The sequence below is a fragment of the Gossypium raimondii genome, chromosome 6 (assembly GCF_025698545.1).
Source record: "Gossypium raimondii isolate GPD5lz chromosome 6, ASM2569854v1, whole genome shotgun sequence".
NCBI lineage: Eukaryota > Viridiplantae > Streptophyta > Magnoliopsida > Malvales > Malvaceae > Gossypium > Gossypium raimondii.
In genome coordinates this window covers 38,523,784-38,533,957 of record NC_068570.1, presented here as the reverse complement: position 1 = coordinate 38,533,957, position 10,174 = coordinate 38,523,784, and positions in this window count along the sequence as shown.

The following is a 10,174-nucleotide window of genomic DNA, read 5'->3' as shown; positions in this document are numbered from 1 at the left end:
GTAAGTGTAATTTATAAGATGATTTGGAAGCATTGTATATGGGAAAACCCAGATGACATGTGAACAGTGGAAAACAAGCTTGTCTCCTGTCCATGTGGGACAAAGGGGATAGCGATAGATGAAAGTTGGGTCACTATTTGCTTGGCAGCTTTTTTGTTTTTCACATAGTATTAGTTTGTCAAACATCACAATCTTATCAACTACAGTGTTGAGACAGGCTCTTTAGGCATTACCAATTCAGAAATTTCATGGCCCAATGTGTTGAGACCTTACCATTTGTAGGGTACACACATTTAATGTCAACTGGTTAGCCAACTTGGTTTTGACAGCCTACGTTTGGAGTCTGGAAATTGATCAATTGGTTAGCCAACTTGGTTTTACATAGTATTGATTGAGAAGGTAAGACAATGATTAATAAACTGAAACCCTAAATGTAGCAGATTAAATGTAAGGCGATGTGATGGTTCAACTTGTTTTTCACGCATTTTTTACTGCAACGCAGTTAAAGAGCGGGTGAGTATTTATTAGAGGAAGGGCGGTGAATGCAAAAAAGAAGAGGTGGAGATATTCATTTGTGGTGGTGCGGTACACAACACGAAATGCTCGCTGGTTTTAACGAAGCAGAAAGGTTCACCCACTCACGCTCATCTCATTTACGACCTCACCAGCTTTTGGCACGCCTTCACATTGCATGCAAATATTTTATTAAGACTGTTGAGAGTTTCACCTATCGATTGTAGTTGGGCCACCTTAATAGAAGCCCATTAATTACTTTGGGGCTAGTTTTTACATACAATTTAGGATGTTATAAATACTAGTCAACCCTCTCTGCTATAATAGTCAAGTTTCTAGAAGAATTAAGTTTTTATATTTTATTTTAACCCCTTATAACAATAACATTCATAGTTATGAAGTCGTCCTTTATTAAATTAGTTTTATAATAACATATGGTCTAGATTTCTAAGTAAAATCATAGTATTTTATATAAGCAAGTCTATTCATTGTCATCTATTAAATGAAAATGATCTTAATTAAAACATTACTTCAATAAAATGATTAAATTTCATGTTTTATTGTATGAAAATAATCTCTAATGTCAATTCAAAAACTATTAAGTTCCCTAATTAAATATTCTACTATAAATTTAGAATATCGTAAATTTATAAATTAATTAGTTGAATTTAGTAACTCTTGATAAATTATTTAATTTAATTTGATCATTCATATTGATTAATTGATCTTGGTAGACTTATGAATTTTATAATTAATAATGTGAAAAATGTAAAATAAAATATGCATAAAAGTAATAATACATGATCTGTTATACATCTTTTAATCTTGTTGATTTGGTTCTCACTTTCTTTCTCTCTTTTTAAACATAATTCTTACTTTCTTTATTTGATGGAAATTCACAATATGAATTCTATGATAAACTTACAATGATTATCTTTCTATAACAACATGTTATTATAGGTGTATAACAACCACCTCTCTATAATAGGCAAAATCTGAGCAAGCAAATGGAGTTCACATGAACTTTGCTTATGGAATTGAATTTTTTATCAATAGTGTATCAAATGCTAACATATTTTGTTATAATTGTGTTTAAAGAATTATATGTTCACATATGTAATTAGAATAAATTACACTCAAATTCAATTACCGAGTGGCTTTCCAAACATACCATTTTTTGACACATTGTATATAAATCTTGTTATAAGTGTTATACTTTCTACATAAAGAAAATTTAACCTCTATCGTTTACATCTTTTGTCATTTTGACCCTAATTCTATTTTTATCACTTTAATCTTCAACCTTCAAATTTTAGTCAAATTGCTTTTCTTTGATGAAAAAGCTTATTGGACCATTACAATTTTAATGATAGTGATGTGGTGGCCCACATAGCAGTCCACATGCATTTCATAAAAATTTAAAAAATACATACAATTTACTAAAATTTCAAAAAAATCATAAATATTTTGATAAAAATTATTCACATTAGCTATGAAGTACATGTGGATTGTCATGTTGGTTATCACATTAATTCTATTAAAATTTTAATAGCTTAGTCGACTTTTTTGTCCCAAAAAGGCAATTTAACTAAATTTTAAAGGTTGAAAACAAAATGATCAAAAAGAAAAAAGAAATTAGAGTCAAAACGACAAAAAAATATAGGGGCTAATTTTAGCATTATGTCCATTTTCAATATTTTATAGACTTAATAGTATTTTTTACTCTTGAACTTTTTTTAAAAAATCAACTAATTCCTTGCAAACTTTTTGCACCCAATTGAGTCCTTAAACTAACAAAACTGACTAAATTGAGTACTTAACGACAATGTTGACATAACCCTTAATAAATGCCACATCAACATCGTTTGTTGACATGTCAATGCCATGTTATCACTAATCAATGGCGTGGTAATTCCACACCATCACCAAAGGCTGACATGGCAATGTCACATCATCACTAATAGCTAACGTGCCAGTTCCACATAATCATCGAAGGCTAACGTGGTAGGCCACGCATTGCCACAAAAACATCATCAAAAAGTATAAAAAAATTATTCTAAAATTTTATTAAATAATACACAATAAATCTAGATATATTGTTTTCTAGGTTCATTTGAATCTAAATATCTATTTATCTAGATTCATTCTAGAATTATAGAAAACATAAAAAAAACTTGTAAAAATCATTAAAATATTAAAACATAAAATTTATAATATTTATAAAAATAAATTTATTAAAACCATTAAAATTAGAAAAAAATTATATAAATTGTTAGAAATTAATTTAAAACCATAAAATTTATAAAAATTAAATATTTTATAAAATTTATTTTTCTTATTTTTATTAAAGTATAGCCATTGATCACTAATTCAAAAAAAAATGATGATTAGCAAGGCCTAATATTTTAGAAGAAGTTTAAATAGTTTACATGAGAAAATAAAAAGATTTCAGTGTTTGATATACTTAAAAATAAGTCATATTAGTCAAATAAATTAATAAAAATGAGAAAAATATTTTTATAAAATATTTAATTTATTTTTAATAAATTTTATGGTTTTTAATAAATTGTTTTATAAAGTTTTTAAAATTTTATGGTTTTTAATTAATTTTAACAAGTTTTATAAATTTTAATGATTTTTATAAGGCTTTTTTTTTTTGGTCTTTCTATACTTGTTGAATGAATCTAAGCATATGAGTATCCAGGTTTAAATGAATCTAGATAACTTATTACGCATTATTTAAAGAATAATTTTTTTATTTTCATTGACGTGGTAGTTACGTCAATGATTAATGAAGTTGTGGCATTGCCATGTCAGCAAACGGTGTTGGTGTGGCATCTGTTAATGGCCATATTAACTTTATCGTTAACTACTAATGGTTAACAATAATCAAATGGTCTATTTGGCCAATTTTAGTAGTTTAAGGGTTCAAATTAGCGTAAAAAGTTAGTAAGGGATAAATTGTTTTTTTGAAAATGTTGAAGGACCAAAACTACGATTAAGCGCTCAAAAATATCAGATTATGGGACAAAATATTTGTGGGTGTAATTTGATCCAATCTTTAGCAAAAATGAAACAGAAAAGAAAGCAAGAATTGAATTGAATTGTATAGAACGAAAAGTGTCGCCTTTTATTTGTAATTTATCCGCTTTCTTCTGCCATAAATACTTTTTTTTTTAAACGAAGCCTTAAATACTCCATTAAACTTATGATTAATAAATTCATAAGCCGGGTCCGATCCAGCTTATATATGATATGTATATATATTTTATATTTTTATATTTGTATAAGATTAATTCAATTTGAAATATAAACCTAAATTTTGTATATTTTTTAATTTAAGTATTTTATACCTTCTAACTTAAAGCTTATGATTAATGAATTAATGAGCCGGATTGAGTAGAGCTTATGTACGATATTTGTACTCTTTATATTTGTCCAAGCATAACTTAGTTTCAAATTTAGATATAAAATTTTATTCAAGTCCACCTATATTTTTAAATAGTTAACTTATATTAGATTTTAAAATATTAATATTAAGTTAATATTTAATATTTTAGATGTTTTTGTTTTATTAAAATTTTAAACATAGACAATTTAACTAATGTTATAAGAATTAGATTGATTGTCAAATCAGTCAAATCACCGGTTTTTTATTCAACCACTACAAATTTAAAAACAAAAATTTTAGGGAAAAAAATAGGAAACAAAATTAAAAATCTAAAATATATAACTGCAAATAAATAAAATAATAACAAAAACATCAATTAAACAAACTTGCTACTAGATTTGATGTTAGTGCGGAGTTATGCCTCATATTTTTTCGACTTTTCTTCTTCTAGTTAAACTCTATTTTAGTTTCTCACTTAAACTCTAATTAGTGTAAGTTATTTTAATATTATTTGACATACGAATTAAGCCTATAAATAGACCCTTTTTCCACCCTAGAAAATAACTCATAACACATTTAGGTATTAGCTTTTCCAAGCTTTTAGAGAATTTTGTGTTTACGTTTTGAGAATTCTTATTTCGAGTTTCGGGGTTTAGTTTTATCTCCATCTTTGTACTTTTCGTTTTAGCCGTTTCAGTGAAATTATCTTTACCTGTGGTTTTTTTATCTTCTTCAGGGGTTTTTTTTTTACGTAAAATATTTGTGTTCTATCTTTTCAATTTCTTCACTATTTTACTTGTTTGTTGCTTAATTGGGTTTATCCTCAACAAACTGGTATTAGAGCTAGTTCGATTTTCACAATCAACCCGTTTAGAGATGACAACAACAAGGTTTAATATTGATAAGTTTGATGGCATCACAAATTTTAATTTGTGGCAAGTTCGGATGACGGTTCTAATTCAGAGCGATCTTAAGAAGGTCCTTACAGAGAATAAGCCTACAGACATAGATAAATTAGAATGAGATAAGTTAGATAAAAAAGCTCTATCCATGATTCAATTATGTCTAACAAATAATGTGCTACAAGAGGTTTTGAGTTAGAAAATGACATTCACCTTATGGAAAAGGTTAGAAACCCTCTACGTGAAAAAGTTTCTAGCTAACTGATTAGTTTTGAAACAATGTTTATACGCGTTCCGCATGGACGAAAGTGAGCACTTTAGAGGTCATATCAGTCAATTTATTAATCTTTGGAATGATTTAAAAAATATTGATGTTTAGATTGACGATGAAGATTAGGCTATGCTATTATTGTGCTTATTACCCCCTTCATACAAGTCTTTCAAGGAGACTTTAATTTATGGTAGAGATAATTATAATTCGAATATGTGAAAGGTCATCTATTGAGAAAAGGTAAAATCGACAATGAGTTTGGTTCGGATAGCAAGTTAGATAGGCAAGCTTCAATTTTGGTAGCATCAAGGAAGCGAGACAAGAGATGTGGCTATTGTAAGAAGTTAGGTCATGTTAAGGTAGACTATTACAAACTTCGAAATAAAAGGGTTGTTGAAAGCAACAAGAAAGATTCAATTGGTGCTAATTTGGCTAATGACAAGGGTGGTAATTTTTTGTTGGTGTCAACAAGTAAAAGCTCTGAGCTTACGTTCGAATGGATCCTAGATTCGAGGTGTTCTTTCCACATATGTCCCAACAATGACTGGTTCTCCACATACAATTCAGTTGAATGTGGAGTTGTGTGCATGTGGAATGGTTCACCTAATAAGGTAATCGGTATTGGTACTGTTCAGACCAAGATGCACGACAGGACAATTAGGACAATGTCAAATGTAACGACTCGTTTGAAGTGAAGACAACTTGGTCATAGGAGGGAAATGTAAGACCATTTCGTATAAGAGAGGTTCTCTTTTGGATGCATGTTTTGAAAAGGTACGGCACTACATTCGTGGAAATCAAACCCAGTTTAGTTTTAATTTGGTAGTGCACAAGTTGAAGACTGGAAGACTTCCAGCTTCTAAGCACAATTTCGACTCAATTAATATCATACATAGCTTGAGATAAGCATGTAGTGGGCATTGGCAAAGAAGGTGTTGTGGAAATACGAGTCAAGGTGGAGATTCGTAGAGTTATGCCTCGCATTTTTTCAGCTTCTTCCAGTTAAACTTTGTTTTAGTTTTCCATTTAAACTCTAATTAGTGTATGTTATTTTAATATTATTTTACCTACTAATTTAGCCTATAAATATATCATTTTCCACTCTAGAAAAATAACTGTAAGAATTATAGAAATATATGCCATCCCTTCAGTTAAGGGATTCTGTAAATATTCTTTTTATTACAATCCCTTATTTTAAGGGATCATATCTCCTAATATTAGTATCTTTCTTAAACTTAGAGTTTCCTAGATTAGATACATAGTTTGCATATATAAAGGTGTAATATGTTCTATTGAAGGATATAGAAATACAAAGAATTACTCTAACTTCTACATGGTATCAGATTAGGTTACGGTTTCTTTCCAACCTAAACCATGTCCGAGACTTCTTATTCTACATCTCCTTCTTCTACTCCGGAGATTACTTCAAATCCAGAAAATTTTTCTGGTTCTGATGCTCAATCAGATTCGTCTGGTTTGACTATCACTTGTCATCGATTGAATGGCAACAATTTTCTAGAATGGTCCCAATCAGTTAAGATTTTTCTCTTGGGTAGAGAAAAATTGGGCTATGTTACTGGTGAAATCAAGAAGCCTACTGTGCCTGACACTGGTTTTGCTAGGTAGATGCGTGGCAATGGTCAGGTTATGACTTGGCTCCTTAATTCCATGAACCCAAGTGTAAGCAGAAACTTTCTTCTTTACACCACAGCCGCTGACATCTGGAGTGCAGTTCGCGAAACCTACTCTAGCATTGATAACATTGCCGAATTGTATCATGTTGAAAATCAGGCATTAACCCTTAAGCAATGAACTATGCCCGTTACTCTCTACTATAATACCTTTACCACTTTTTGGCAGCAATTAGATTTGTATGCACAGCATGATTGGGCAAATCCAAGGGATGTTGCCCTTTATCAGTAAATTGTCACTCAGTGAAGGCTTTTTCAATTTCTACAATGCTTAAACAAGGACCTGGACGAGGTTCGCGCCAGGGTCCTGGCTATTTCTCCTCGTCCCTCCCTTCGAGAGGATTTCTCTATGGTCAAGAAGGAAGAAAGTCGAAGGTGTGTGATGATGCTTGATGAACCATATTCCACTCCTGAAAGATTTGCCTTACTGACACATCACTCATCTTCCTCTTCCAAACGGGGGAGACCCTGGTGTGTGTTCATTGCAAAAAGCCCAGTCACTTCAAGGAGAAGTGTTGGAAGCTTCATGGTAAGCCTTAGGACTAGAAGTCCAAGAGCTCTCGAGATAATAAATCAAGTCTTGTCGCTACCACATCTGGCACTAGCTTTACCAAAGAGCAGATTGCTGAACTTCAAAAACTGTTTGGAAAGTTTCAGGGGTCTTATGAGGGTAATCTGGTCATGAAAGAAACAGAAGGTAACCCTTCTTCTACAACATTTTTCTCCTCCCAGTTGACTCCTAATTGGATCATCGATTCTGGTGCTACAAATCATATGACTGGTAACAAGGCCTTGTTTCGCACTTTTTTCCAAACCTTTGGTAAAGCTGTCAAAACTGCTGATGGTTCCTTGTGCAAAATAGAAAGACATGGCACTGTTGTTCTCAATGAACAAATTTCACTTAAAATGTTCTCTTTGTACCAAATCTGGCTTGCAATCTTATTTTCATAAGTAAAATTTCCACAGACTTGCACTGTTCTGCAATTTTTAATGATCTTGATTGTACTTTGCAGGCACTGAACTCGAAGAAGATGATTGGTAAGGCCAACTTGCAGAATGGCCTCTACATCCCCCCTCCCTCTCCTAAAACCGAGATCTTCAAATCTTTCACCGCTTTAAAAAAAGTTGATACTGTTATGTTATGACACTTTCGTTTAGGCCATCCTAGTTTTCGATACCTTGCAAAATTGTTTCCTGCTCTATTCATTAATAAAAGGCCAAATATTTTTTCTTGCAAAGTTTGCTCTCTTGCCAAACATACTAAATCATCTTATTTCCTTCTCCATACAAGCCTTCTCACCCTTTTGCTTTGATCCATAGTGATATTTGAGGTCCTTCTCGGGTGAAGAATGCTGATAATTGTAAGTAGTTTATCACTTTCATTGATGACCACAGTAGGATAACTTGGACTTATTTGCTGAAAGATAAATCTAAAACTGCTGGTGTTTTTGCGCAATTTTATAACATGGTTCTCACTCAATTTGGGTCTAAAATCTAGCTCTTTAAATCTGATAATGGTAGTGAATTTTTTGCTAGGTCTTTGGGTGATTTTTTCAGGGAAAAGGGCATAGTTCAGCTTAGTTCTTGTGTTGGAACCCCATAGCAAAACGACATTGCCGAAAGGAAAAATAGGCACCTCCTTGAAGTCACTCGACCTCTTCTGTTTACAACTAATGTTCCCAAATATTTGTAGGGGGAAGCCTTATTAATTGCCACATATTGAATCAACCGAATGCCTAATAAGGTTTTAAAATTTCAAACATCTCAATTTATATTTTTGCAGCACTTTTGTAACACCCCAAACCCGGCCTAAACATTAGGACCGAATCTGGTGATGTCACATTGTAACACCTCTTACCCGTATTCAACGCTGGAATAGGGTACGAGGCATTACCAGAATAAATACACTTATAGAAATATTAAACCGAGTTATAAAATTTCATCCAAATTAAAAACTTTCAAATTATTATCTTCGAGTCGCTAATTAGGGTATACGAGGCCCAATACATACCCATTCATATGCTCAATATATTTCTTTAAATCAATCCAATTTTGAAGAATCCACTTTATGTCAGAATCAATATTAATAACAATCATAAATCTTTTCATGTTAATTTCATATATCACTTACCGAACTTCGAATGTTAATTTACAAATATGTAATTCACTAACACATTCTAGTATACACAATGTTTAATTGATGAAATCATTTAATTGAGCTAAATTTCATGTTCATTCCAAATTTTGTTCTAAACCCATAAATGCTTCCACTTACCATTTACCTAATCAATTTCTCGAACCAAGCTATCACACAACAATAATACATCACCTGTGCTTCATGAATTCAATATTCGATTATTATCACCATCAAATCCATGTCATTCGAATACTTAAAGTTTATTCAAGCATATATTATTACATTTCATATACCAAGCATATGTCAAAATTATAAATACGCATCAATTCATTTGTCATTTATTTGACTAGCAAATTAACCTCAAAATTTATAACATTTCATTACTTAAGATATGCCATAAAATACTCCTTTAACATAAACTAGCACCATGGCCGAATTTTCATTATGCTATTTATTACCCTTTTTCTGAATCACATAGCAAATATTACAAATACGCATATATTTGAATACTATAATTATGCATCAACTTACCAACATGAGTTAATTCATGAGTCACTCATGACATCACTTCATGCCAAATATACCACACACATATGCTATGAAACTTTATTTTCTCTCATGAGCTTACTATGACCAGTAATGCACCAATATAAACATCACTCCTATTTCAACGTTTATCGATTATAATCAGACATATAACCAATTATAAACAATTCATTCATATAATTTATTGTCCTCCTCCTCCTCTCCATCCCACGTCATTTATGTATATAACATGCTCAAATAACATTATACATAATTTCACTATTCACTTATATTTAAATTCAAAGCTATCTATTTGAGTCAGAGTCACTAAATCATTTTTATCCAAAGCTACAGAGCTCAAAATTAAGATCCGTTAATTTTCCCCAAAACTAGACTCACATATCTTCTTACCATCAAACTTTCAGAATTTTTGACTTGGCCAATTAGTACAGTTTATTCTTTAAATTCACCCCTTTTTCACTGCTCAACATCTCCGACTTCTCTTCACTAAAAATGAATTATCTCATTGTACAGAATTTGGATGATATTTCCATTTTTTTCCTTTGAAAATAGACTCATTAAGGATTCTAAGCATATAAATTATAACTTATAATTATTTTTTATAATTTTAATTATTTTCCAAAGTTAGAACAGGGATTCTGAAATCAATCTGACTCTGCCTCACTAAAATTCAAATATCTCAAAATATATAACTCTTTTACTTCTCTGTTTCTTTTATGTAAA